General features: G+C 44.5%; 2 long non-coding RNA genes across 2 annotated transcripts in view; one reads left to right on the forward strand and one right to left on the reverse strand.

The window, feature by feature from the left end:
* The window catches only part of LOC102167197, a 139,460-nt gene that overhangs the window by 56,866 nt on the left and 55,763 nt on the right, over positions 1-26,831 (reverse strand). The window lies entirely within an intron of this gene.
* Positions 4,199-24,000, forward strand: LOC106504683. The gene is made up of 3 exons (XR_001298344.2): positions 4,199-5,216; positions 11,791-11,989; positions 23,101-24,000. It is a non-coding gene; the product is annotated as an uncharacterized LOC106504683 (long non-coding RNA).

The raw sequence follows: 26,831 nt of genomic DNA on the forward strand, positions 1-26,831 counted from the left end.
GCTCAACTTCAGTAATTATTAGAGAAATGCAAATCAAAACTATGATGAGGTACCTCACACCTGTCAGAATGGCCATCATTAACAAATCAACAAATAACAAATGCTAGAGAGGGTGTGGATAAAGGGGTACCCTCCTATACTGTTCCTGGGAATGTAAATTGGTACAACCACTATGGAAAATAGCATGAAGGTACCTCAGAAAACTACACATAGAACTACCATATGATCCAACAATCCCACTCTTGAGCCTATATCCAGACAAAACTTTCCTTGAAAAAGATAAATGCACCCATATGTTCACTGCAGCACTATTCATAATAGCCAAGACATGGAAGCAACCATGATGAATGGATTAAGATGTGGTACATATATGCAATGGAATACTACTCAGCCATAAAAAAGAACAAAACAATGCCATTTGCAGCAACATGGATGACTCTAGAGACCCTCATACTAAGTGAAGTAAATGAGAAAGTGAAAGACAAATACCATATGATATCACTTATATCTGGAATCTAATATACAGCACAAATGAACCTTTCAACAGAAAAGAAACTCATGGACTTGGAGAACAGTCTTATGGTTGCCAAGGGCAGAGGAGTGGGATGGATGGGGAGTCTGGGGTTAACAGATTCAAACTATTGCATTTGGAGTGGATAAGCAATGAGATCCTGCTGTATAGCACAAGGAACTATATCTAGTCACTTATGATGGTACATGATGGAGCATAATGTGAGAAAAAGAATGTATATATATGTGTGAATGGGTCGCTTTGCTGTACAGTAGAAATTCACAGAACACTGTAAACCAACTATAATGGAAAAAATAAAAATCATTAAAAAATAAATTAATGGAAGGCACATTCTCTGAGAAGCATTTAAACTATATCTCACAAGTCCCACTTTAGGAGAAATTGATGCTAGAATAAAAAAGGTTTTATCCTGTAGTTTTATGCAAATAAAAACACATAAAGACTGGCTAGAAAAAAAAATATCTCCAGACACCGCCAAATGTCTTCCAGGGGTCAAAATCACTGCTGGTGGCAAACCACTATCCTTGGGAATTAGGAAGCCACAAAATGAAAGAGGCCTGAGTCCCTGAATCTCTGCCTGGAGAGCAGCCATCACCTGCTGACCAGGAAAACCCACACTGTGCTGTCGCATGAGTAATAGATAAAGGTTTATTGGGGTAAGTCACTGATGTATAGGTAGGGGCTTCTTTGTTATAGCAGCTGTTACTCTAATCAGTCCAGCCCTATAATAATGCCATAAGCAAAATCAAAAACAACCAAAACCCACAACCTTTTTGTCTCTTCAATGCCATTAATGAGCTGTGTGACTACATAAATCATTCATCGTTTCTGAGCCTTAGTTTTTTTTTTTCTTTTTTTAATCTTTTAAAATAAGGTAATGTTGGACTCGACATGAACCTTCCAGACATTTGAGAATGCAAGTCACAGGCAAAACTACATCATGGTCCAGGACACACATAAGAGTTTCACAGAGCATTATTTATCATTACCATGAGCAAAGAACTTAATAATGTAGTTGAGATACTGCACCATCATTAAAGTGATGGCTATAAAAAGTTTGTAAGAAAATGGGGGGAAAAAAAGAAAATGGGAATATGATGGTTTAATTGTGCTGAAAAGTAAGAAGTTTTAACTGAGCTCTTTCCCATGGCAGTTACCCAGGGCACTATGCATAAAAACCCATTTTTTTGGCATAGAAATGTTTTTCTAATAGAAAGGAAATCTAATACTACATTTCAAATCCAAAGAAAACCCAGATTTTGGCCTCCGCCGTGCTTCTGACAGACTATATAATCTATAAAAGCGGTGTGAGGAAAATATGTTGCTTCCACCAGAAATTCTGGTGGGAGAGAGGCTGACATTATTTATAGCACTTTCCAAGAACCAGTCCTATATAAACACAAGGTGCTATTCTCTCTGACTCTCATAACTAGAGAGAAAAAATATTATGAAAACTTTGGCTGAAAAAAATGAGACTTTGAATCCCAAATAATTGCTGCCATAGACATTCGATAGAGCACGGAAGTCAAACTCAAAGGGTCACAACCTGTTTTCCTGTCTCAAACCCTTTTCCTTGATTGAAACTATTCTGCCTTAAATCTACAGGCTACAGCTGCGGTGGAAGTGAAGGAACAAGTCTCTGTTGACATGTCTGCCTTTCTGGAGCCTCCAATGGAAAGTTTTATGAAAAGTAAGATAGAAGAGAGTTCATGAGAAGGTAGAAGTGCAGTCTGGAAGGCTCCGATTTAGAGGGCCTCACAGTTCCTTGTTTTGCAACACAGTCTGCTGGGCTTATTCATTACTTTGCCACTTGGTTCCAGAAGTTGGTCAACTGTTTTGGTATCTCTGAGGAGTTATCTTTTGTTGCTCATAGCAGATACATCCTAGGAGAGCAATTTCTTGGACTTCAATTACCTGTGAAGTCTCTTTTGGAAAGGTTAAAACAAGTATCAAGGGCACCATTTTCTTGCTTTTTCTACCCAGATACCCTAGTGTTTCATGCTTCCATGGATAAGAAGAGAAATCATGGAAGGTGAAAAATGGAGATTTTATTTTTTTTATTTTTTAATAACCCAGGGCTTCCTTCCTTCCTTCCTTCCTTTCTGTCTTTTTGTCTTTTTGCCTTTTCTAGGGCTGCTCCCGCGGCATATGGAGGGTCCCAGGCTAGGGGTCAAATCAGAGCTGTAGCCAGAGCCACAGAAAAGCGGGATCTGAGCCTTGTCTGCGACCTACACCACAGCTCACGGCAACGCTGGATCCTTAACCCACTGAGCAAGGGCAGGGATCGAACCCGCAACCTCAGGATTCCTCGTCGGATTCGTTAACCACTGCACCACGACGGAAACTCTGGCTTTATTTTTTTAATTTCGTTTTTACTCAAGTATAGTTGATTACAGTGCTGTGTCCATTTCTGCTGTACAGCACAGTGACCCAGACATACATACATACATATACTTTCTTTTTTCTTATACTATCTTCCAAAAGAGGGAGATTTTAAATAGATTCAAGTCAAAGGATGGAGTTGGATACCAATGGAGAGTATGTATGGTAAAATATTTCCGGTTTCAGAAAGATCATAGAATGGAACATTATCACTATCGACCATCCTAAAAACTCTCTCACCTGGAAATTCTTGGCACACTTGTTGATAATAATAATCACAAAGCTTGTAATGAAAATGACTGTAGTTAACATTTAGCATTTTTGTAACTAAGGGCTGGATATGGTACCAAGCACTTTATGTGTATTATTTTACTTAGTTCTCACAGTAATCTAAGAGGTAAATTCCATTATTATACCAATTTTGCTTAAGGAGGGCTTGTAACTTGCCCAAATACAAAAGCTAACAATTGATACTTGGAGGATTTGAATTTGAGGCAGTTAGAATTCAAAGTTCATGCTCTTAGCCATTACGCTATATTGCCTTCTTGATGCCCGTAAGATATCCCCAGTGAAAGCAGCTATGAATTCCAGAGTAGGTTTCATGAGTAATCAGTGTTAAAGCACCGCTCATGGTGATGGCATCCTTATCAGTTGACACCATCGTCTTTCTTTTTCTTTTTTTTTTTTTTTGGTCTTTTTGTCTTTTTAGGGTGACACCCATGGCATACGGAGGTTCCCAGGCTAGGCATCTAATTGGAGCTCTGCTGCCAGCCTACACCAGCTCACGGCAATGCTGGATCCTTAACCCACTGAGTGAGGCCAGGGACCAAACCCGCAACCCCATGGTTCCTAGTTGGATTCGTTTCCACTGCACCGCGGCGGGAACTCCACCATCATCTTTCTTTAAGAGATAATGTTGTCTCTAAAATCCTAATGTACTAGATCTAAGGCACTCTGGAAAAAAAAAAAAACACAACTTTTTTTTTTTTTTTTTTTTTTTTTTTTTTTTTGCTTCTTTCAAATTTACCTAAGTGACCAGCTACAATCCCTCTTTCTTCTGGAAATAAATCCATGTTCCATGACCATCTGCCACTTGGCTATGTGACCCAGGCAAGTGACAGCAATTGGTCCAGACTTGGGCAGGTGATTCAGCTGGGCCAATCAGAGTCTTTCCTTGAGACTTTTCCAACTGGAGGTGATAAGAAGACTCTTTTTTACATAAGCCAATGTATTATCTTTGGGGCGGGGGGCGTGGGGGTGGGGGGTGTCTTATTTCATGTTGAGTTTCTGAAAGAGTCCTGATGAATATAACTATCCCACGCTCTTTTTAATTTTTGTTTTACTGTAGGCCCCAGGATACTTTAGCTGTAGGAGAATTTGGTTTTGTACAAATAAAAACCAAGAAGTTCATTTAAATGAAAAATGAGATAAAGATGGGGAATGGGTACAAATAGGCATATGCCCTGAGGGTAAGTGTTCACGGACAAGGGAAGTTACAATATTTCTTCTCAAAATATTTGTTTAAATATGGTCAGAAATTTTCAAGGAGGAGATGCTAGGAAAGATGTTGCCCTGCCTAAATGCAAGAGAGGCCTGAGGATTTCTGGACCTAATCGCTACTGTTTTATGCCAAGTTTGAAGATTCATCATACTTTAGGCTTTATAAAATATTTCTCCTCTGGGTGCTTTGGTTGCATAAATTTTCTATATTTGGTAGGCATGTTTTTCCAGTGGGACCTTTCTCCATTGTGTACATCTCTCCCCCACCCCCAGGGACATATAAGAAAAAAATTCAGCTTGTTTTTCTATCTAAACAGAGGTTGGTGCTAAGCACAAAAATCTAGCTATGAGTAAATTATGCTCTGATCTTGAAGGATAAAATAAACACAAAGTGATGCAGAGCTGGGTTTTGCCAGAGCCAAATGGAACATGACGTCCAGAAGTTTCCAATTGAGTTCCAAAATTAGAATAAATCTTGGCAAAATGCATACTCATGTCCCATCAGGAATTTTATCACTTGAACTCAGTGCTGGCTACTCCATGTCTTACTCATTCCAGTAGCTCCCAGGAGGCCTGAGGACCTGACTCTATGTGTTCCTGGAGCTGCCCTGGGCCTGCCGGTTTTAACTTTGCCTCAGTTAGGATGGAAGTAGGGCATCAAAAACCCAATCAGTGATGTAAGCCTTGAACACCCACTTTCAGCCCCATTTCTTCTAGGAAGTCCAGCTGCTGCAGCTGAATGTATCACTGAGTAGTCATCCTTCTTGGTTTCGCAGTGTTGCCCTCTCAGAAGCTCCTGGTGGTAAGTGCTGGATCTAAGCCTTTGGGCTGGGCAGGGAGCTCTGGGTCTCTACAAAAGTCTCAATGGATTATACATTCTGTGAGAGGTAGTTTATTTCTAGATTAGTGGTCTTCTTGGGTTTGTAGTCTGTTTCAAGGGTGAGAGTATGATAGTTCCTATCGGGAAGTCCTTTTTTAAAATTATAGTGGATTTACAATGTTACATTAATTTCTGCTGTACAGCAAAGTGACTTAGCTGTACACATGTATCCATTACAGTTTCTCCCAGGAGACTGGATGTAGTTCCCCTTGCTGTACAGTGGGACCTCACTGTCTATCCTTTCTAAATGTAAACTACCCAAAACATCCCTCTCCCTCCTCTCTCATCCTTGGCAACCACAAATCTGTTCTCTAAGTCTGTGAGTCTATTAGGAAGTTCTTAATTATTTATTTTATTTTATTTTTATTTTTTGTCTTTTTGCCTTTTCTAGGGCCGCTCCTGTGGCATATGGAGGTTCCCAGGCTAGGGGTTGAATCGGAGCTGTAGCCGCCGGCCTTTGCCACAGCCACAGCAACGTGGGATCCGAGCTGCATCTGTGACCTTCACCACAGCTCATGGCAATGCCAGATCCTTAACCCACTGAGCAAGGGCAGGGACCGAACCCGCAACCTCATGGTTCCTGGTCGGATCTGTTAACCACTGAGCCGGGACAGGAACTCCTGAAAGTTCTTAATTAAAGACAGCCATGTGGTTGCCTATTAGTGTCAGGCAAGTTTTGATACTTGCCAAGTTACCTTGCAGGGGCCAGGACGCCAAACTGCATCACCAAAATGGACTTGAGGTGCCTCATTCTTTTGTGTAGGGGGCCCCTCAGCAAAAGACTTCATCTTATCTCCTACTACTCATGAATTAGGATGCAGCAGAAGAGGACAAATCAGTGTCCTCTTAGCCCCTGAACAGGCGATGTTCATTGTCACCTCAAGATTTCACTCATTCCAGTTGCCCTCTTAGAATGCTTCCTTCCACTCCACTCTACAAACGCCGTTCATTCCCCAAGCCCATCTCAAGTCTTCTTACATCCTGTGTGACGCATTCCTGCTAACAATTTCTGCCCACTTCAGTTGCTTGCCTTTCTTTGCTTATTGCCCACGTCATACAATTACTACTTCCTTAGTATTCAGGTTCTTATTTTTCTTCAACTGTGTCCCACAATTGTATCAAAGCGTTTTGAAGTCGGGGCACATATTTCTGACATTCTTTCTTATATCTCTTGCAACTCAAAAGATAGGGAGTTGAGATTTCCTCAAAGTTGTAAATCTAACAAAAGATGAGCAAAATCTTTAGACTAAAAACATTACTGAGATAAATTAAAGAAGACCTAAATAATGAAGGTATAGACCATGCTCCTGGATTGGAAGCTTCGCTATTATAATACAGAAGAATACATGTACATATGCTTTTTAGGGCTACACCGGCAGCATATGCAAGTTTCCAGGCTAGGTGTCGAATTAGAGCTACAGCTGCCGGCCTCCACCACAGCTCATGGCAATGCCAGATTCCCAACCCACTGAGCGAGGCCAGAGATGGAACCTGCGTCCTCACGGATACTAGTCAGATTCATTTCTGCTGCACCGCAACAGGAACTCTAGAAGAATATTTTCATGAGCATGAGAAAGGCGAAGATTTCATAAATAGTGTTTATGAGTTTTACAATGTACTAAACATAAAATTGATGTTAGATGACACTGGAAATGAGAACTTGGGTTTATCGAAATGTATCATTAAAGGAGGGAAAAATGAAGCCATGGTTGGAATAAAATATTAGCAAATTATATATCTGACAAAGAATTTGTATCCAAAATATATAAAGAATGTCCTGAAATTAATAAGAAAAAAATTGACGTCTCGATAGAAAAATGTAAAAAGACTTAGAGAGGTAATTTGCAAAAGAAGAAAGCCAAATAAATAGCTAATAAACATGAAAACTAGAAACATGAAACATCATTAATCATCAGGAAAATACAAATTAAAAACACCAGCTTAAAAAGCACAGCAACCATAGTGGCTGAAATGAAAAGGACATTCAATACTAAACTTTGGAGAGGATTCGGACTATTTGGAACACTTGAAACCCTGTTATTATACAATGGTAGGGTATGGTTGATAAAACCACTTTTCCCCAACTCTATTTAGTAGGATCTACCTAATCTGAGCATATATATATATATATATATGTATAGTACATGAACCAGCACTTCATCTAGGTATATATGAGTACATATACTCATCAAAAGACATGTAGGAAGAAGATTCTTAACAATCACTGTACATAATCACCAAAAAGTAGAAACAACCCAAATGTTCATCAGCAGAAGAACGGGCAGATAAATGTGGCATATCCATATAATGAAATTGTTTCAGCAACCAGAATGAGCAACCTGTTGCTACATTCAATCATCTGTATGAATCCCACAGACAGGTTATTGAGCAGACATCAGACACAAGGAGTGTATCTTATACTTTCATTTCGTTTAAGTTCTAAAAGATATGGAACTTATCTATGGGAACCAGGAGGGCTTTCAGGATGCAATAACATTCTATTTCTTCATCTGGATGGTAGTTACAAGGGTTTGTTCTTTTTTTGCCAATTCACTGAGCTGGACACTTATGATTAGGGCATTTTTTCCTATGTGTAAGAAGTATTTCTGTTTAAAAGTAGCCGGTTTTGTTCTAGGAGGATGAACTGACAATCATTAGGGATTTTTACCCCCTCCTCATACGCTTACGAGTGGAAAATGAGGAAAGTTTGACTGAACAGACAGACCCATAAATCTGATTTTAAACCTCATCTTGACCTTGAAAAGGCTAAAACCCTGGTTTGAGCTACTCAGCTTCTCCTGCTTCAACAAATTTACTCATAAAACCATTTTATAGATGTTGCTTTGCTTTCAAAAAGGAAAGCATTTTTATTAATAACACTCATGTCCTCATTATCTCCCCATCGTAGCTCATCTTCTGGCTTAGAACTGCCCAAGTCTCTCTTATGACCGTGATCTTGTTGAATCTTGCATTATAATTATGTGTATTCTTATCTTCTTCCACCATCCCTACCTCCTCAGGGCAAAGTAGCCCTGTGCTGCTCATTTCAATACACAGAAGAGGCTTGAGGCTGGATTTCCAAAAAAAAATATTTAATTTAATTGGATTACCTTGCAAGGCTCAAGGTTACAGGCTAATTGGGTGGTTCTGGTTACACTGGTTATGCTTCCAATTCTCATTGTGAATTGGGTAAAAGGTCACCATTCCCCCTGGAACCTAGCCAGGTGCCAAGACATCTCTGCTCAAGTCTTCAAGACCATAGGGTGTTCTGGGGCACACAGATTGGCTTAGGATATTCTGACCAGAACATTCTTGAATGTTGGAAGCAAACTGGAAAACACATTCTCCTGTTTTTGTGTATATTCTAGCAATTATACTAAAGTAAGAGAACTTTGGATTTGGACTTTAGAAGTCCCCAATTTAAAATGTTTTTACTTCAGCACTTTGGAATTGGTAGTGGTGGGGGGAGGGCCACTTAGCACCTGTTTCCTTATCTCCCTTCAAAAGGACACTGATGCCACCCCACAGGAATACTGGGCAGATGTATTCATGCACACATGCATTCAGCTTTCAACATTCAGCATTAATGTAAAACACTCCATGGAGTTCCCTCTGTGGCACAGAGGGTTAAGGATCCAGAGCTGCTGCAGCTGTGATGTAGGTTGCAGCTGCAACTTGAACTTGATCCTTGGCCTGGGAACTTCCATATGCCATGGGTATGGCCAAAAAAAAAAAAAAAAAAAAAAAAAACACTCTATGTGTCAACCTTCAGCTCTGGGCACTCACAAAATGTTTGCCGTCCAGTCAGTAAGAAAGGTGTGACCAAATCAGTTGAGTGTTTCTCAACCAATTTTTTCATTATTGGATTCCACCAAGCCTACTTAGACATTTTTTTCTAACGCCTCTCACCAAGAAAGTTTTTTTTTTGTCTTTTTTTTTTTGCCATTTCTTGGGCCGCTCCCGCAGCATATGGAGGTTCCCAGGCTAGGGGTCTAATTGGAGCTGCAGCCACCAGCCTACACCAGAGCCACAGCAACGCTGGATCCGATCCGCCTCTGTGACCTACACCACAGCTCACGGCAACGCCGGATCCTTAACCCACTGAGCAAGGCCAGGGATCGAACCTGCAACCTCATGGTTCCTAGTCAGATTCATTAACCACTGCGCCACGACAGGAACTCCCACCAAGAAATTTTAATACCACAGATACACTGTATGTGTGTGTGTGTGTGTATGAATTGTATGTATAGCTGTGCTTTTAATAAAAAGAATAAGATTTTCCCAATCCCCTCCTCCAAGAACTACTGCTCACCCCCTTGGGGGAATATTCTCTCCATCGACAATGAACAAGGAGTTACAGGGGAGTGTGGTGGCTGAAGTAGGAGGCAGGGGTACAAGCTAGGGAGCTCCTCCGCCTGGCCACCCGTGGATGGGGGAACCACATGTGACAGGTGTTAGCAGGGACGACTTCAGGGGGCAAGGGAGGAGCTAGGGATCACAAAGAACGAAGTAGGATGGCCTGGCAGCCACAGAGAAGAGCAGCTTTTGTCACAGGGGATGGGAGGCAGTGTGCCCACTCTGGGAGGGTACAGGTGGGGAGGCGAGGGGCAGGGAGGCCAGGGGCAGGGAGGCAGAGCCTTGAAAGCTGAGCCCAAGAGCAGACCTTACCCCAAGACACGGGGACACAAGAAGTCTTTAAGAAGGGGAATAACTTGATCAGATTTATACATGTACAAGTTCACTCCAGCTTCTGTGTGGATGAGGCAGGGAAACCAGTTAGAGACCATCAGAGAATCTGAAAGCCAGGAATCGGAGGGACTTGAATTTGAATGAGAACGGTTGCCCGTGAGGATGAGAGAGGAGGGAAGGAGATTCTGGTGACAGGATTAAGAGAGGCAGTTTCTGTGACGGCACCTGGCAGGCTGTCGGTAACCGATAAAAGGGCTTATCACTCAACTCATTTTTTGGGACCATGTGGCGGCTTGACATTGTAGACGCTTCCCAGAGGCCTGGGCGCCTGACTGCCTACATCTCTCAGTGCCCTGAGGTTTGATATCCATGAAATCAATGTTTTCCTTTGAGGTGAAACTAGGCAGAGTAAACCCAGCCAGGGGCTGCAAGGGGAACACTCGGGCTGGCTGCTGATCATGGAGCTGAAAACGACTCCACAGATGATGCTGAAGTATCATGACAGGACTGCACGGGCCGCGGGCCTTCTTAGACCACAGGCTTTACGTACCGACTTCAAATGCTCCCTTGCCTCTCAGCTCCTGCGGATCTGAATCCAGACTCCATCAGATACTGCCTGTACCACCTCTGCTGTCTGCTCTGCTCTCTTCTGAGCATCACCTGATCTGCTACCAAGACCCCGGAGAGACGAGCACACCCTCATGCTTGTTTCTAGTTCATAACAAAGTAGGCTAATCAAGATTAGCCAACAAAAGGAGATCCGTTATGAACCTGACTAGTATCTATGAGGACGCGGGTTTGATCCCTGGTCCTGCTCAGTGGATTAAGGATTTGGCACTGCTGTGAGCTGTGGTGTAGGTCGCAGATGTGTTCAGATCTGGCGTTGCTGTGGCTGTGGTGTAGGCCGGAAGCTATAGCTCGGATTCAATTCCCAGCCTGGTATAGGTGTGCCCCCCCCCAAAAAAAAGACAACAGAAAGCTACTCATTTCCTATCTGTTAGTCGCTTTGAGGATTATGGAGGAAGTAAAAGAAGGTGGCAGTGATATAACATTTGGGAAAAATGAGCATTAAAGTGTGAATGGCTTTTCTATCAAGTGCAGAAGTGGGGGGTCCATGGTTTTTCAGCTTTGAAGGACAGTGTGCCATTCCTGGAAGCCAGGCAAGGATTCAGGGGGGTGGCTGCTGTTGGTACCACTGCTTGTCACCAAAGAACTACACAAGACCTTAGGGTGGACAGGGAGGTGTCTGTCCACCGCCCAGGACCCCCTGATCTAGGCCCAAATCCACCCCTTTCATCTTTTTTTTTTTTTTTTTTTTGTCTTTTTAGGGCCACATCCACAGCATACGGAGGTTCCTAGGCTAGGGGTCGAATGGGACACAACCACAGCAACGCCCAGAACCAAGCCTAGTCTGCAGCCTATACCACAGCTCACACCAACGCCGGATCCTTAACCCACTGAGTGAGGCCAGGGATTGAACCTTTGTCCTCATGGATACCAGTTGGGTTTGTTATCTCTGAGCCACAGTGGGAACACTCATCCCTTCATCTTCATGCAGAGCACACTTGCAGCCTTTGATAAGATGGTCCTGAAGGAAAGATGAAGGCTCTTTGTCCATCTGACTCAAATCCATCCACTGGGGGCCACCTCCTCAGTGCTCATCTTTATCACTACACACCCCTTAGAGGCCCCTCCAGAAGCCAGTCCTAATGGCAGCAGAAATCAGGTCTCCCTCCCAACCATTCCTTAAATATCCTCTCTCTTTGGCTTCCCCAGCCTCAGCTTCATCTTGCTCTTTCCCACACAGGCTCTCTGCTCTGCTGAACATCAGCTGGACTGACAAGTGGGTCTCGGCGTTTACATTGGCTCTGACGAGACTGCCTTTAGAACACTGCCCTCCATGATCTGCAGTGAAACCTGGGCAAAAGGCCCTGGCCCTATGCCTGCCCACAGTCTAGGAAGTGGATTCAGTGGGGCCTACAGAACCTGCCAGATTCTACTTATTGGTAAGGAGAAGGTGGAAGCAATAGGGCTGAGGAAGCCCGAGCTGACGATGATTAGGAGCTTGGTAGGGAGCCCTCCAATGCCCTCAAGAGTCCAGAGCTTCTGACCTGGCACAAGCTCTATCCCAGGCAAGGGACAGAACTAACTATTGAAAGGGTGTGGCCAAAGAGGGCTGACTCATGCATTTTGGTGTCTGGAGGGAGGTCGTTGGTGGGGTGTTGCAGTGCCTGACATTGTCCCTGTCTAAAAATTAACTGAATTGGGAGCTTTGGGAATATGTTAAATAAACACAGAGAATGCAAACCGGGCCGTGGAGACCAGTGCACTGTGACAAACTCTGGATTGAGGGCAACTTTGAGGGGCTGAGCGGCGATGTAAACTTCAGGGGAAAAATGAGAAATGCGAATGAGCAGTGTGACTGGATTTTTCTATTAACTGCAGGGTGCAAGAGAGAGGAGATGTGGCATACTGTTGTGACTGGAGTGCCTGCAGGGTTTTTAACGACCAGCGAGGTCAAGGGAATATAGAAAAAGATCCAGCCCCTTACATTTCATATACTCCAAACCGAGCATGTCAAATTCATCCCTCTCTTTCTATCTTATTATTACTATTATTATTTTGCTTTTTATGGCTGCACATGCAGCATATGGAAGTTCTCAGGCTAGGGGTTGAATCGGAGCTACAGCTGCAGGCCTACACCACAGCCACAGCAGCGCCAAATCCAGCCTTATCTGCTACCTATACCACAGGTCACGACCATGCCAGATCCTTAACCCACGGAATGAGGCCAGGGATTGAACCTGCATCCTCGTGGATACTAGTCCGGTTAGTTACTGCAGAGCCACAGTAGGAACTCCCATTCCTCTCTTTACGGTCCCAATTTCTACTGATCCGAGGTATTAGCCTCCTAGAATTATTTATAACATGGTTTGAATTATTTAATATGTGACTGTAGTTGGTAGCCAATCATTTAGTATGCATATATTTGGTACATAATCCCATATTATGTTTTGCAGAATCATTTGATTATTGATTTATTCTTTACATATACATTATGCATATATTTGGTACATAATCCCATAATATGTTTTGCAGAATCATTTGATTATTGATTTATTCTTTTCATATACATTAATTAAGCAAATAGCAAATACTGTGCTCTCTGCCTCGTGCTGGAAATACAGTGGTAAAAGAGACAGACAGAGTCCTTGCCATCTTAGAGCTTGTTCTATAAGGGGAGATAAACATAAAATGGACAAAAACAATTATTCAAAATTATAATTGTCATTAGCTCTATGACAGTACAAGTTTCTAAATAGCACATAGAGGGGAGATAGGCCTGGTTTGGGGAAAGGGATTCAGGGACTGTCTCTGGAGGAAGTGAATTTTGAGTTCATTAAAGATCGTACAGTTATTCTGTCCAATGTGGTAGCCACCAGCCACACATGGGTATTTAAATTTAAAAAAAAGGTAAAATTAAAAGTTCAGTTCCTCAGGGGCACTAGCTACATTCCAGAGCTCATGGCCACCTTCAGCAAGGGGCTACCACACTATAAAACCCAGACATAGAATGTTTCCATTGTTGCAGAAAGTTCTATTGAGTAGCACTGTCCTATAGGATTTAACTAGCTGGGGAGGAACCCAGGGGAGGGGAAAGGAAATACCTTGAGCCCCCAAAATATACTTCAGAACTTAGAAGAACTTAATTATAATCTATGAGAAATAATGTTTTAGAATATTCCATGGATGGTGATATTGGATGATGGGTTTTGCTCAAGGATCAGAGATGGGAAATGTTCTCTCCTCCTATTTTCTGACTCAGTCTTGGACAGAGAGTATCCAGCCCATTGTTCTGGGCTTTTTCCCACCTGGACCCCCTGTTCTGGACCCTTGGCTTGATTCCCCGGCACATGAAATAGTTATGACCAAGATAAAAGAGAACAATACTGTGCTTCAATTGTTCCGCAAACTGCAAAATGAGTGACATAAAACAAGACAACGGACAATGCATTTCAAATCGTTTCTTTTCACTTTACACACTCCCCTGAGTGAAACTGGTCATCCCCTGATTTCACGTATGATCCGGGTACCAATGGTTCCCAAGTCTTCATTTGTAGCCCCAGGCTCTCTGCTGTGCTTCAGAGCACCACGTGTAAATTCCACTCATAACCCCTCATAGAGCATCCCACAGATACGACAGACTCATCCCACCAGCGCCCCACCCAAACTGCACCTCCTTAGTTCCTGACTTCAACGAAGGCAACATTTCCAAACCAGAAGCCAGAAGCCTGGGCTTCTGTACCAAAATCCCACCAGCCACCAAATCTGGTGATTCTGCCTCCCAAATAACCTCTGGAATGTGTTGACTTGCCCGCCTTTCCTTTGGCACCATCCTAGTTTATCTTTCACTGCTGGAGTTATGTAACCATTTCCTAAGCGTTCTCCTTGGTCCAGTCATGGCTGCCTCCAAACCAAGCCCCATGCCACAGCCGTAGCAATGTTTTTGAAATCTGATCACATCCTTCTATTTCTTAAAACCATTCAGGGCCTCCCTGAATTGTTACCTTGGTCCAAATGACTTTCCTTTCCTTTTTTTCTTTTTATGGACACAACTATAGCATAAGGAAGTTCCTAGGCCAGCGATTGAATGAAGATGAGTCACAGCTGCAGCAATGCTGGATCCTTTAACCCGCTGAGCGAGGCTGGGGATTGAACCCACAGCTTCACGGTGACCTGAACAGCTGTGGTCACATACTTAACCCTCTGCGCCACGGTGGGAACTCTCAAGTGACTTTCTATAGTTACAAGGCTCATCCTGATTTGGCCCTGATTCCTCCTGCAGCTGCTTCTCTTACACTTTCTCCTTGTATAGTCTTCTGCAAAGACACTTAGCTTCATCTAATGCCAGGAATCCAGCAGGTTTCACCTTGTATTAGGACCTCTGCACATGCTTTTTCCACAACCACTTTCACTGCAATCCCCCCCCCCCCCCGCTTCTTTCTCTCTTTTCCTGGCTTATTCAGATTAATTTTTTTTTCAAGGAGACTCATCCCAATTTTCCAGTGTGGGGTTAAATACCCTCTGAGGGGGTTAAATGATGGCTCTGCCAAAAGATATGTCCATATCCTAATTCCCAGGACATATGAATGTTATGCCTTCAAAAAAAAGGAGGGGGGGGGGTCTTTGCAGGTGTAATAAAGGATCTTGAGATGAGATCAACCTGGATAATCCAAATAGACTTACATACAATGACAAATATCTTTAGAAGAGACGTAGAGCAAAGAGGGAAAGGCCACGTGAGGAAGGAGGCAAAGGTTGGAAGGATATGGCCACAAGCTGAGGAAAGCAGGGAGCTGCCAGAAGCTGGGAGAGGCCAGAAAGGATTCTTCCCTAGAGTCTTCAGAGGAGGCCTGGCCCTGCCTTGATATCAGACACCGAGCCTCCAGCACTGTGGGAAAAGAAACTTCTGTTGCTATAAACCACCAAGTTTGTGGCAATGAGTTACAGTAGCCACAGGAAACGAATGCATCCTCCCCTTAATTCTTCCGCGAGGGCTCTTATCACAATGCTTCAAAGACAGCTTTTTCCTGGCTCGTCTTCCTGACGTGCAAGGTTTCATGAAGGCAGGGCTGTGAGTACGTTTACAATTGTATCCTCAGTGCTGGCTCAGTACTTGGTGCAGATGAAGCAATCGGTAATCATTTGCTATATGTTGAGAGCCACACGGGAAGTCCGGTAGTCATTTGCTATGTGAAAGAAGTGCTCTTGGCTGCTATGGCAAGACAAACTTGCGGAGGAGATGGGCTTGAGCTGATCTGATAAAATGGGTGGGATATGGGTAACACCCAGAAAGGGAGTGATTCTTCCCTGCAACAGGGACTACACTCGTGGGGGCCTGGAGATGACCATGGGAGTAATTCATGGGCTCCTAGACACTTGACCGCATGCTGGGCTTCCTAAAATAAAGCTGGGAGCACTTAGGTGAACTAAGAGAAACTTCTCCTGAAAGACAGAGCTTCCTCAGTAAGTGTGCCCAGCATCTTTGTGTGCTGCAAAAGGGTTGCTGTTTGCCATGACATCTGTTCCCCCCCAAAGTGGCTGGCCAGCATGTGGGGCTTCGGAACACCCATATATTATTAGGTTCTTTGTGTACAATGGATTTAAAAAGACCGGGAAATACTGCGAAAGCTTCTTGAACTGAAACATGAATAGGACCAGCTACACAATCTGCAGGCCCCAGTATAAAATAAAAACGCAGGCTTCTGATTCAAAAATCAGGAAGAATTTCAAGACGGCCAGAGCAGAGTATTCAACCAAGTGTAGGGCTCTTCTAAATGTGGGGTCCTGTGTAATTAACTGCATGAAGCTGACTCTGATCACAAAAGAAAGACTTACTGAAACTGGATATGAATTTGTTGTGTGAAGTGGGCAGAAGTGGGTAGGGGGTAGGTCAGGGGCACCAGGTGAGGGGCTATTGCAATAACCTAGGAAGGCGGAGGTGAGGTGACCCTGGCAAGAGGTGGCACTCATAGGAGTGCTAAGGGAAGAAAAAGGCAAATCTGTGGGATGGGAGATGATGTGAGCTCAGAGGGATGCTTCAGGGTCTTTCCAGACTTCTCAGAGCAAGGACAGGCATCAGAGAGCTGTGGAGGAGTCTGGAACCCCCGTGTGACATTGACATTGGGCCCGGGGCCATCGCAGGCAGGCATGACTGGAGCTCAACAGAGACCAGAGTGCATGGGGATACTTACTGCACAAAGGAACCACATCCAGCTGTCAGGCTGTCGCCTAGCAACTGGCCAGCTGTAGAGAGGGAAGGAGATGGGGAAGCAGACACAACCTCAAATGCTTCCAGGTGCCAGAATGTGTGAGGATGAGGAGTGGTGGGGACCATTCTGAACTCATAACTGTCCCCAGGTGACAGCCACCGTGTGGCTTCAGCTGTGCACAGTTACGTGGGAACACAGGGTCAGAACGGCCAGAGCGGCGGATTTTTAAAGAGAAGCCAGAGATCCAGGGTTGCGAAATCTCCCAATTTTTTAAGTGTTGACAACTAAGTTAAATATTTTTCTGTAAATACTGTAAGCCAAACTAAACACACCCATAGGCCAGATCTGGCTCCGGGGACTCAGCTCGCAGCCTCTGTACAGGACACAGTGGGGAAGAGCTGGGGCAGGGCCTCTAATCCAGCCACTGTCACTTGACCAGTGGAGCCTTTCTAAGTCTCAATTTTCTGTATAATGGGGACAGTCTGAGGACCTACCTCTTGGGGTAGTAGTGAGGAATAAATGCTCTCTTTTAGGTAAAGCACAGATGACAGTAACCGGTACGTAAAATTAAGGACGTGTTGGCTGTTCTGTGCTGTGCACTTAAAAAAAATTTTTTTAAATGAGTTTTATTTCTTCCTTTCCAATTTCTTTCTTTCTTTGGCTAATACCATGGCCATGGGAAGTTCCTGGGCCAGGGACTGAACCCAAGCCACAGCAGCAACCTGAGCCACTGCACTGCCAACACTGGATCCTTAACTCACAAGGGAACTCCTGTGCTGTGCACTTTAGATATTCTGTTTTATTTTATGCTCACAACCATGCTGTCAAGTAGGCTTTATTACAGCAAACCCATTGCCCAGAGGTGGGGTGGGAAGAAAGGCTCAGAGATATGAAATCACTTGCCTCAACTCACACAGGCCGAGTCTGAACAAGCCTTCAAATGTTATTTCTGCCTCCAAAGGTATTGCTTTTTAAACAGTCTCTCTTACCCTGTACTAACTCTTGTATTTTATTTTCTAGAAAGAATGTTGTAGCCAATGGTACTTTTCAAAGAAAATTGTAATAACAAAATGAACTCCAAAAGGGAAAAAAGGGTCTCTTTTCCCCACCCTGGCACTTCCCCTGAAACACACACACACACATACACACAGACATATACACACATGTTTAAAACAAAAATGATGAAAGCTGCCAGAATATTCCCCCACCCGACCCCAACCCAATGGACTCTTAAATAACACTATTTGGGGGAAAGACATCATTCTTTGTGCTTTCTAATTCCTCAGGACAACCACTGCAATCCTATTTTCTTTGGAAAATTTTTTATTTTATACAATTTTACTTTATTTGCTTTTTAGGGCTGTACCCACAGCATATGGAGGTTTCCAGGGTAGGGGCTGAATCGCAGCTGTAGCCGGTGGCCTACACCAGACCCACAGCAACGCAGGATCCGAGCTGCATCTGGGACCTGCATCACAGCTCACAGCATCGCCGGATCCTTAACCCACTGAGCAAGGCCAGGGATCGAACCCGCCATCTCAGGGTTACTAGTGGGATATGTTTCCACTGCGCCACGACGGGAACTCCTATTTTATACCATTTTAAAGGTTACTTTCTATTTACCGTTATTACAAAATACCGGCTCTATTCCCCGTGGCGCACAATGTGTGCTTGAGCCTGTCTCCCACCCAACAGCTAGTATCTCCCACCCCCCTCACCCTGTCCTGCCTGCCGCCACTGGTAAAACCACTAGTCTGTTCTCTGCACTGGTGAGTCTGCTTCTTTGATGTTATATTCACTCATTTGTTGTATTCTTTAGATTCCACATATAAGGGACTTCATACAGACTGCAATCCTCTTCTGCCTCGGAGGTAAAGGAGTTGACAGTGTAACAGATGAGGGGCCTGTGTTCAGGCCCTAAGGCAAGAGATGAACAGGTAGGGGCCTGGTGCTGTTATGGAGCAGACCAGCTCCCCTGGGTCCACTCAGCAGTAGTGACAGGTGTCAGCACCAAGCCTAGGGCCCCTAGGGCCTCTGTGCCCTGGAAGGCAATTAGGCATTTGCTCAGGGGCCTATGCGTCATGAATGTCCTCTGGTCCTGCAAACTGATCCCTTCCCCTCAGGCCTTTACACTCTGGAGCTCTCTACCCAGAATCTTCCAGCAACCAGCATTTCTTTTCTCACAACAGGAAAAGGCCAGAAGAAAAGATGTGCTTTGTTTGTAGGTCTGAAAGTAGTAGGCATTTTTACTTGTTCCTGGAGCAAACTCTGGGGCATCCGGGTTGGGAGTGGAATTGGGGGTGGGGTGGGGGGAGGCCCCAGCTGGGCGAGTCGGAGCGAAGCAGCTCATAGCCAACAGCTTTGTTTGATTCTTTTGACGATGGCCAAGCCAGTAGGGCTGAGAGCACGATGTTCTCAATAACAGTCTCGACAATAACAGGATTTGTTTCCCTTCCAAGGCTGAAAATGGCATCTCAGCCTGCAAAGGGGAGCTTTCTTCTGAACCTGCGGGGTGGGAGGGCTGGATTCGTCCTCCAGACGAGGAAATGAAGGCGTTAAGCAGAGAGGACTCAGATCGGAATGTCATCTGGCCATGACACTTGCCTAAACAATACACATTTTATTTTGTTTTGGAGCAATGTCTCTTCGGTCTTTTCACGGGTAGGATTTCCGACTGAGATGCTCCTCTTTCCCAAGCACCAGATGGAAACTGAATATTGCCTCGCCTCAAGGGGTACAATACCTGCGTTATTTCTGTAATTCTGTAATTCACAGCAACGAAGTCCTGAAGCTTGACCCAAGCCCGCTGGCATTTTTAGGCCCTGGGCTTCGTGCTTCTCTGGATTCTTTCAGAGAATTGGGAGGATATAAAGTACGCCTCTGTGCTTTCTCAACAGGCAAAACTGAAAGCTAATAAGCATTTATGCCATTAAGAAAAATAATGGTTGCACTCAGCTAGCAGTTAATCATGATTGTAGGCGGCTGCCAATATCTTGAGCGGCATGAAGGCCACAGATAGAAATAAATGATGGTTTCAACGCTTTCCCCATCAGTGAGATGCATGGACTGCGCTCGGCTCTGGCCAAAGCCTTGCTCTGGCGCTGCAGGGAAACAATGAGTCACCAGAGATGCGATCCCTGCCCCCACTGAAATGACAGGAAGGCAGGAGCAGGGCGCCCACCCACGGGCACGCGCACGCACACACCCGCAGTAGAAAGCACAGTCTCGAAGGTGTGCACAGATGTGCAAGTTCATTTCTAAATCGATGGCTTGGATTCAGATTGCATTTGCTGCTATAAATTATACCCCGAGGGCTGAGTAAGTCCTTGGGCTGGCACACCACAGCCCCTTTGCTGCTTCTGACAACTGCAGGATGTGTCCACCTTTGGCATGTTGTTTCTACGGACTAATGTATAGATCCCCACGGTCCTGAGAGTAAATTCCAGGAGCTTCGGGTCACCACCTTGCTGGAGGGAATGTCCCCTCCTCTCTCCTCTTACTGGGAGTCTGTTTTCTTAATGGTTCCCGTGGGGATGGAGAGGATGGCACCCGACCACTGGTGGAGTAGTGAGTGGTAGGGGGCTTGGGTGAAGGTGGCAAAGTGGGGAGGCCTCTGGGGCACTTGGGGAGCAGTTCATCTTTAGGAAAGAGATTAAATTGTAGCTGCGGCACGAATGCATCATGGGACCTCAGGCAACACCATTTTGATGAGTCCCTCAGCTGGCAGGGACTTTTCTTTTTTGTCTTTTTAGGGCTGCACCAGTGGCATATGGAACTTCCCAGATGAGGGGTCGAATCAGAGCTACAGTTGCCGGCTTACACCATAGCCACGGCCATGCCAGATCCGAGCTGCATCTGCGACCTACACCATAGCTCACGGCAACGCAGGATCCTTAACCCACTGATCTAGGCCAGGGATCGAACCCGCATCCTCATAGATTCTAGTTGGGTTCGTTACCGTTGAGCCACCTCCAGGGAGGTTTGCATCTCAGTTTTTATATCTGGAAAATGGGAATAACAATGGCAATAAATGGTGCTCCTCTTCTGGGGCTGTTGTGAGGATAAGGGGGTCTGAGAAAGCCCCTAACACGCTGCACTGACGCAGGGTCGGCAGCAGTAAACAAATGAACTGGGATCTGTTAGAGGAAGAGACAGCAGGTACAGGAGTATAAACAAGTACGAATACACTGAATGCAAGCTCTTTACATACAGGCTGAGAAATAGGTGCGGGGTTATCTGGAGATGGGGTAATTTGTGGGCTGGCAGATAAAACTCTCCAGGGAGACTCCAGGAAACCTCCTGACGGATGCTTCTCTCCAGGACATATCTCTTAGCATGGTCAGGCTTTTGGGATTCTTCACAGTAGTGTGAGTTTCATCAGGGCTTCTGTGTGGGGCTCTTGGCTCTGCTTCTCTTCCTGCTGATAAGAAGGAGCTCAGCCCCACGCATGTAGGGTTACAAGATTTGGCAAGTAAGACCGCAGAACGCTCAGTTAAATAAATTTTAAATAAACAGCAAACAATTGTTTAGTATGAGTATGTCCTATGCAATATTTGGGATGTACTTATACTTAAAAAAAATTGTTTACCTGAGATTGAAATTGAGCTGAGTGTCTTCTATTGTCTTTGGAGACCCTACCCCTGGTAGGGAACCTTACCCTTGGTAAGAGAGCAAGGGTAGAACACAGCAGGATACTCCCCACTGACAGCCTGGGGAAGAGAAATTAACTACAGGGAGTTCCTGTGGCTCAGTGGTAATGAATCTGACTAGTATCCATGAGGAGGCAGGTTCGATCCCTGGCCTCGCTCAGTGGGTTAAGGATCCTGCATTGCTGTGGCTGTGGTGTAGGCTGGCAGCTGTAGCTCCGATTCGACCCCTAGCCTAGGAACTTTCATATGCTGCAATTGCAGCCGTAAAAAGCAAGAAAGAAAGAGAGAGAGAGATAGAGAAAGAGAGAAAGAGGAAGGAAGGAAGGAAGGAAGGAAGGAAGGAATTAACTACACCCTGGGTGGCTGGATTGATTGAGGAAAAATCACCAGGGCAGTGCTGAGGGTGATGAAGGATTTCTATTGTCAATATTAGTGCCTCCTCAGTTCTCCCCTTTGTTCTTCCTATTTGTTTTGTTTTGTTTTGTTTTGTTTTGTTTTTTGGCTGAGCCCGAGGTATGTGGAAGTTCCCCGGCCAGAGATGGAACTTGTGCCACAGCATCCACCCAGGCCACAGCAGTGAAAACACGGGATCCTTAGCCCACTGCACCAGCAGGGAACTACCAGCTCTCTCCTTTGGATCTGGGACTCTTCTTGCATGAACACCAAGATTAATGGCCCTAGACTGGTAGCTTTGGAAATTCAGTCCCCATGCAGCCTACTCTAGATAAGGATCTGAAAGAATTACATGTGATCATAGGCCAGGGATTTCTCTAGATTCCAATCAGTCCTCCACCTCAGAGTCCAGCTTTATTGCACCAGATCCACTGCTCCTCCAACACCTATCATCACTTTTATGCTTTCCTGATGGACCCAGGGACCTTTCATTGGTCCTGTGCTCTGAGGAGACGAAGCTTAGTAAATTCCTAAGAATTTACTAGTAAATTCCGAAGACAACAACATGGCTTGGAGAGAGAGATCCGAAGAAGCAAAGAGAATCTTGTTAATATAAAAATAATGGTATTGCTGATAGAATTCTGGAGGGAGGTGATGGTAGAGGAATGTAAAAGCACTAATTGCTTAATCTTATGTAGTGGGAAGTAAACCAGTGCTGTTGAAAGCTGGTGGAACAAGATCCAAGTATGTGATTTATAGTTATACATGTAACCAACAGCAAAACTTATAAAATAAAACCAACCAAACTCAAAGACAAGGGAAGTCGTGTAAGAAAGCCAAGGAAGGAGTTCCCGCTGTGGCTCAGTGGTTAATGAATCTGACTAGAAACCATGGGGTTTCGGATTCGATCCCTGGCCTCGCTCAGTGGGTTAAGGACTGGCATTGCCGTGAGCTGTGGTGTAGGTCACAGACATGGCTCGGATCTGGTGTTGCTGCAGCTCTGGTGTAGGCCGACAGCTGCAGCTCCGATTCAACCCCTAGCCTGGGAACCTGCATTTGCTGCAGGTGCAGCCCTAGAAAAGACAAAAAGACAGAAAAAAAAAAAGCCAAAGAAATGAAGAAGTATTTGCCCTTTTTTAGAGTGGGAAGTGTAAAAACAAAAACAAAAACAAAAAAAACTGATACAAGTTTTTAAATAAAGACATTTAAGTGTTTCAGTTAGCTCTAGATAGGTACTAATGAGGTAACAAATAATGCCTACATATTAAAGCGATGGTTTGCTATTTTGCTTCTATCTCACAGCTGTGACTGCCAGCCTCCAAGACAGCATCCAACAATCCTGGGCTCTTGGCGTGCTCAGCCTTGTGTCGTCCCCTCCCACATGGTCCCGAGAATTGGGCTATGTGACCAATAAAATATTAAAGAAATGATGACATATAACTTCTGAAATGAGGTTATAAAAGACACTGTGGCTTCCTTGGTGGGCACATGGCACGTGTTCACTCTCTCAGATCACTGGCTTCAAAGGAAACCTGTTGCCATGTTGAGCAGCCCTAGGAGAGGCCCCCGTGGTAAAGAATGGAGCCAGGCCGTCTCCAAATAGCCAAGCTAGTGAGACCTCTTGGAAGCAGAGAGTCTTCAGATTATCACACTCCAAATCGACTGCCTGGCCGTGGCCTCATGAGACCCTGAGCTGGAGTCTCTCTACTAGTCTGCTCCCAGGTTCCTGACCCTCTGAAATTTTGTGGGACAGTAACATGTTTATCTAATGAAAACTTTAAAAATATATTTATTTGGTAAATATCTGTATCATAAGCTGCTGCTAAATTATGGGAGAGTTTATTATGCAGCAATAGACAACTAACACAGTGACTGTGGGTTTGCTGAGATTCTGTGCCACAAAACTTCTCCTTATGAGATCAGGAGGAATGAGCAGCCCTTGGGACATCTGTTCTTGTGGCAGAGAAGAAAAGCCAGAGGGGAGTGGAAACTCACAAGGGCATCGAACCATCTGCTTAGAACTGGCACAGGAGACTGCTGCTCACCTTTCATTGGTCAAAGCAGGACATGGTTGAGTCTGTTTATGGGGCAGATAGGTATATTCTTTCCGCAGGAAGGTACTGTAGGAGTCCTCAAAGGGTTAAGAACCTGACATAGTCTCACGAGGATGCAGGTTCGATCCCTAACCTCACTCAGTGGATTAAGTATCCAGCATTGCCATAAGCTGTCGCAGATGCAGCTCAGATCCAGTGTTGCTGGTGGCTGTGGCATAGGCCTGCAGCTGCAGTTCGGATTCAGCCCCTAGCCTGGGAACCTCCATGTTACAGGTGTGGCCTTAAAAAAAAAAAAAAAAAAAAAAAAGGCATTGTAATAGGCAGGGATAACTTTCTGCAAAAGAGGGCATCAAAAAATCAATAACTGGGAATTATAATGCGTTTAGTTCCAAGAAGCATAACGTATTTGGTGACATACGACTAAAATATCTCATTGGATGTTCAGAACATTGATAAATTGGTGCTTCTAAGGAAGAGACTTGGGTGTCTGAAGAGTAAGGACAAGAGGGAGGTTTCTCACTCTATGTCTTTTGAATATTTTAAATGAGATCTAAGTAAATATAGTGCCCATTAAGAATATTTACCTGAAATGAGAATTTAAAGTGAGGGGTGTGAGCCTTCTATTTTGAATTATGTTATTACTAGAGAGACACTTGGGGAACCAATAGTTATTTCTGGAGAGTGGATCGAGGGAAAGGCCGGAGGGGTGAGACACTTAGATATTTTGTTTAGGTCCTGTTATGTATTTATTTTTAAAAAGATGAAAATAAGGAGTTCCCGTTGTGGCTCAATGGTACTGAACCTGAATAGTATCCATGAAGATGTGGGTTCGACCTCTGGGCTCACTCAGTGGGTTAAGGATCTGGTGTTGCTGTGAGCTGTGGTGTAGGTCACAGACACAGCTAGGATCCTGCATCGCTGTGGCTGTGGTATAGGCTGGCAGCTGCAGCTCCCATTCGACCCCTAGCCTGGGAACCTCCATATGCCACCGGTGTGGCCCTCAAATTAAAAAAAAAAAATCGATCTATCAATAAAACAGATTTCTGCTTCCAAGAAGATGGAAGATGTGCTTTTCCCCATTTCTTCATCTAAAACCCTAGATATTCTACTTAAAACCAACATTCAATTAATACTGAAAGATGGAGAGAAGGCAGGCCAGCTGGACACATAGAGAGCTAAGAAGTGACATGGTCATTGGTTTCCTGAGTTCTCTTTTTGCCTCTTACAGCCCAGACTTGAACTAAAGAAGCCAGTGACGGAAGACATAGTCACATACTGAGTTATGAGGAGTCGTTCTGGCTCATACATGATCTGGCCTGAACTTTATGTTGGCTAGAACAACCTGTCTTTTGGTCTGTCAAACACGCTTTGTACACTTGCTTTAACCATTAAAGGAAAGAATGCATTGAAAGATCAAGATGGGGTGACCGTGGCTCGAACATTCAAAGTGGAGCCAGGAGGCCACTGTCGATGCGGTTTCAGACACATTCCTGCATCACTGAGAACTTGAATTTTCTGCACTGTATCAAACTCAAAGGACACCACCTCGAGATATTGTTCTTAAAACGATATCTGCTGGAAGCTGCCAGCAGCAACCTTAGGGTCTCAAGCTCTCTTTGTGAAACTATGCAACCATTTCAGGTCCCAGCCAATTCTTACTGTTTAACAGCATCCTTACTGTTTGCAGTTCCAATTCTAATTCTTGATAAATAACTCACGTAACTAACAGTAACCTTGTGGGTTTTGCCTATGTAAGCTGCCCTCGTTTGGAGTACAGGGGAACACGATTCAAGTGCTTCTTGAATCTGTGTCTCCCAGGCTATATGTCTCAATTTGGCTCTAATGAAACTCTCTTCTATTCCCATTATAGATTGTTTATTGTTATTTCTGTTGACACCAGCAACACAGAAAATACAATAGGAGCAGACCAAAAAAAAAAAAAAAAAAAAAAAAAGGGAAAGCTCCAAGAAAATCCTGTTTTCTCCAGCCAAAGAAAGAGGAAAGGGACCGTCCAGAAAGACAGAAAATGTTTAGACAGTAACCATTCTTTCAGCCAAACACCACAGAAAATGTGTGGTCCCGCTCCCACCCTGCCAGTGAGGACGCAGTGGAGAACCTATACCTCTGTCTTGCGAGGCTGTATCAAGGCGCTCTCAAACACCCTAATGGGGCACAGTCAGAGCCAGCCAAGGAGGGAGCCTTGCCCTCCCCCTTCACTGGCCTGTAAAAATCCCCTATTTCCCCCCCCGCCCCCGCCCCAAGACAGTGGTGATTACATATGGGGAGCCAGGTCATCCACCCTCACCCAACAGTAACAAGACTCGCCCTTCCCGAGGCATCAGAAGAGGCTGCATGGGGAACCTGGCAGTAGCAAGGTGGTCCCTGCTGTCCCCCCACCCCACCTCTTGCCAGATCAGTATCAGAAAAGCCACTGCCAAACAGGAGGTTTAAATAAGATGCAGAGTCTTAGAACATATTTTGATATACAGCTTTCTATCAATTTCCTGTGGCTGTTGCAACAAATGACCACAAACCGTGTGGCTTCCTCTGAAGGCCAGAAGTTGGGCAGAAAGGTGCTGGCAGGGCAGCTCTCCCTCTGCAGGCTTTGGGGAGAATCTGCTCTTTGCCTCGTCCAGCCAATGGTGGTGGTCGGCATTCTTTGACTTGTGGTTCCTTCACTCCAATCTCTTCCTCTGTGTTTACCTTGTGTAGATAGACATATCTATATATGGCCTCTTTAAGGACACTTGGCATTAAATTTAAGTCCCATCTGGATAATACAGGATGGTCGCATCTCAGGATACTTAATTCCATCACCTCTGCCAAGACCCTTTCCCCAAATAAGGACACACTGACTCATTCCAGGGTCATGACTCATGCATGTATCTTCTGAAGACACACCATTCAATCCATTTTAAGGTTTAGCTCAATTCTATCACAATCTCAGCAAGATGTTCCATAAAGACAAGATTATTCTAA

Source organism: Sus scrofa, chromosome 11 (genome assembly GCF_000003025.6).
Source record: "Sus scrofa isolate TJ Tabasco breed Duroc chromosome 11, Sscrofa11.1, whole genome shotgun sequence".
In the NCBI taxonomy this organism is placed as follows: Eukaryota; Metazoa; Chordata; class Mammalia; order Artiodactyla; family Suidae; genus Sus; species Sus scrofa.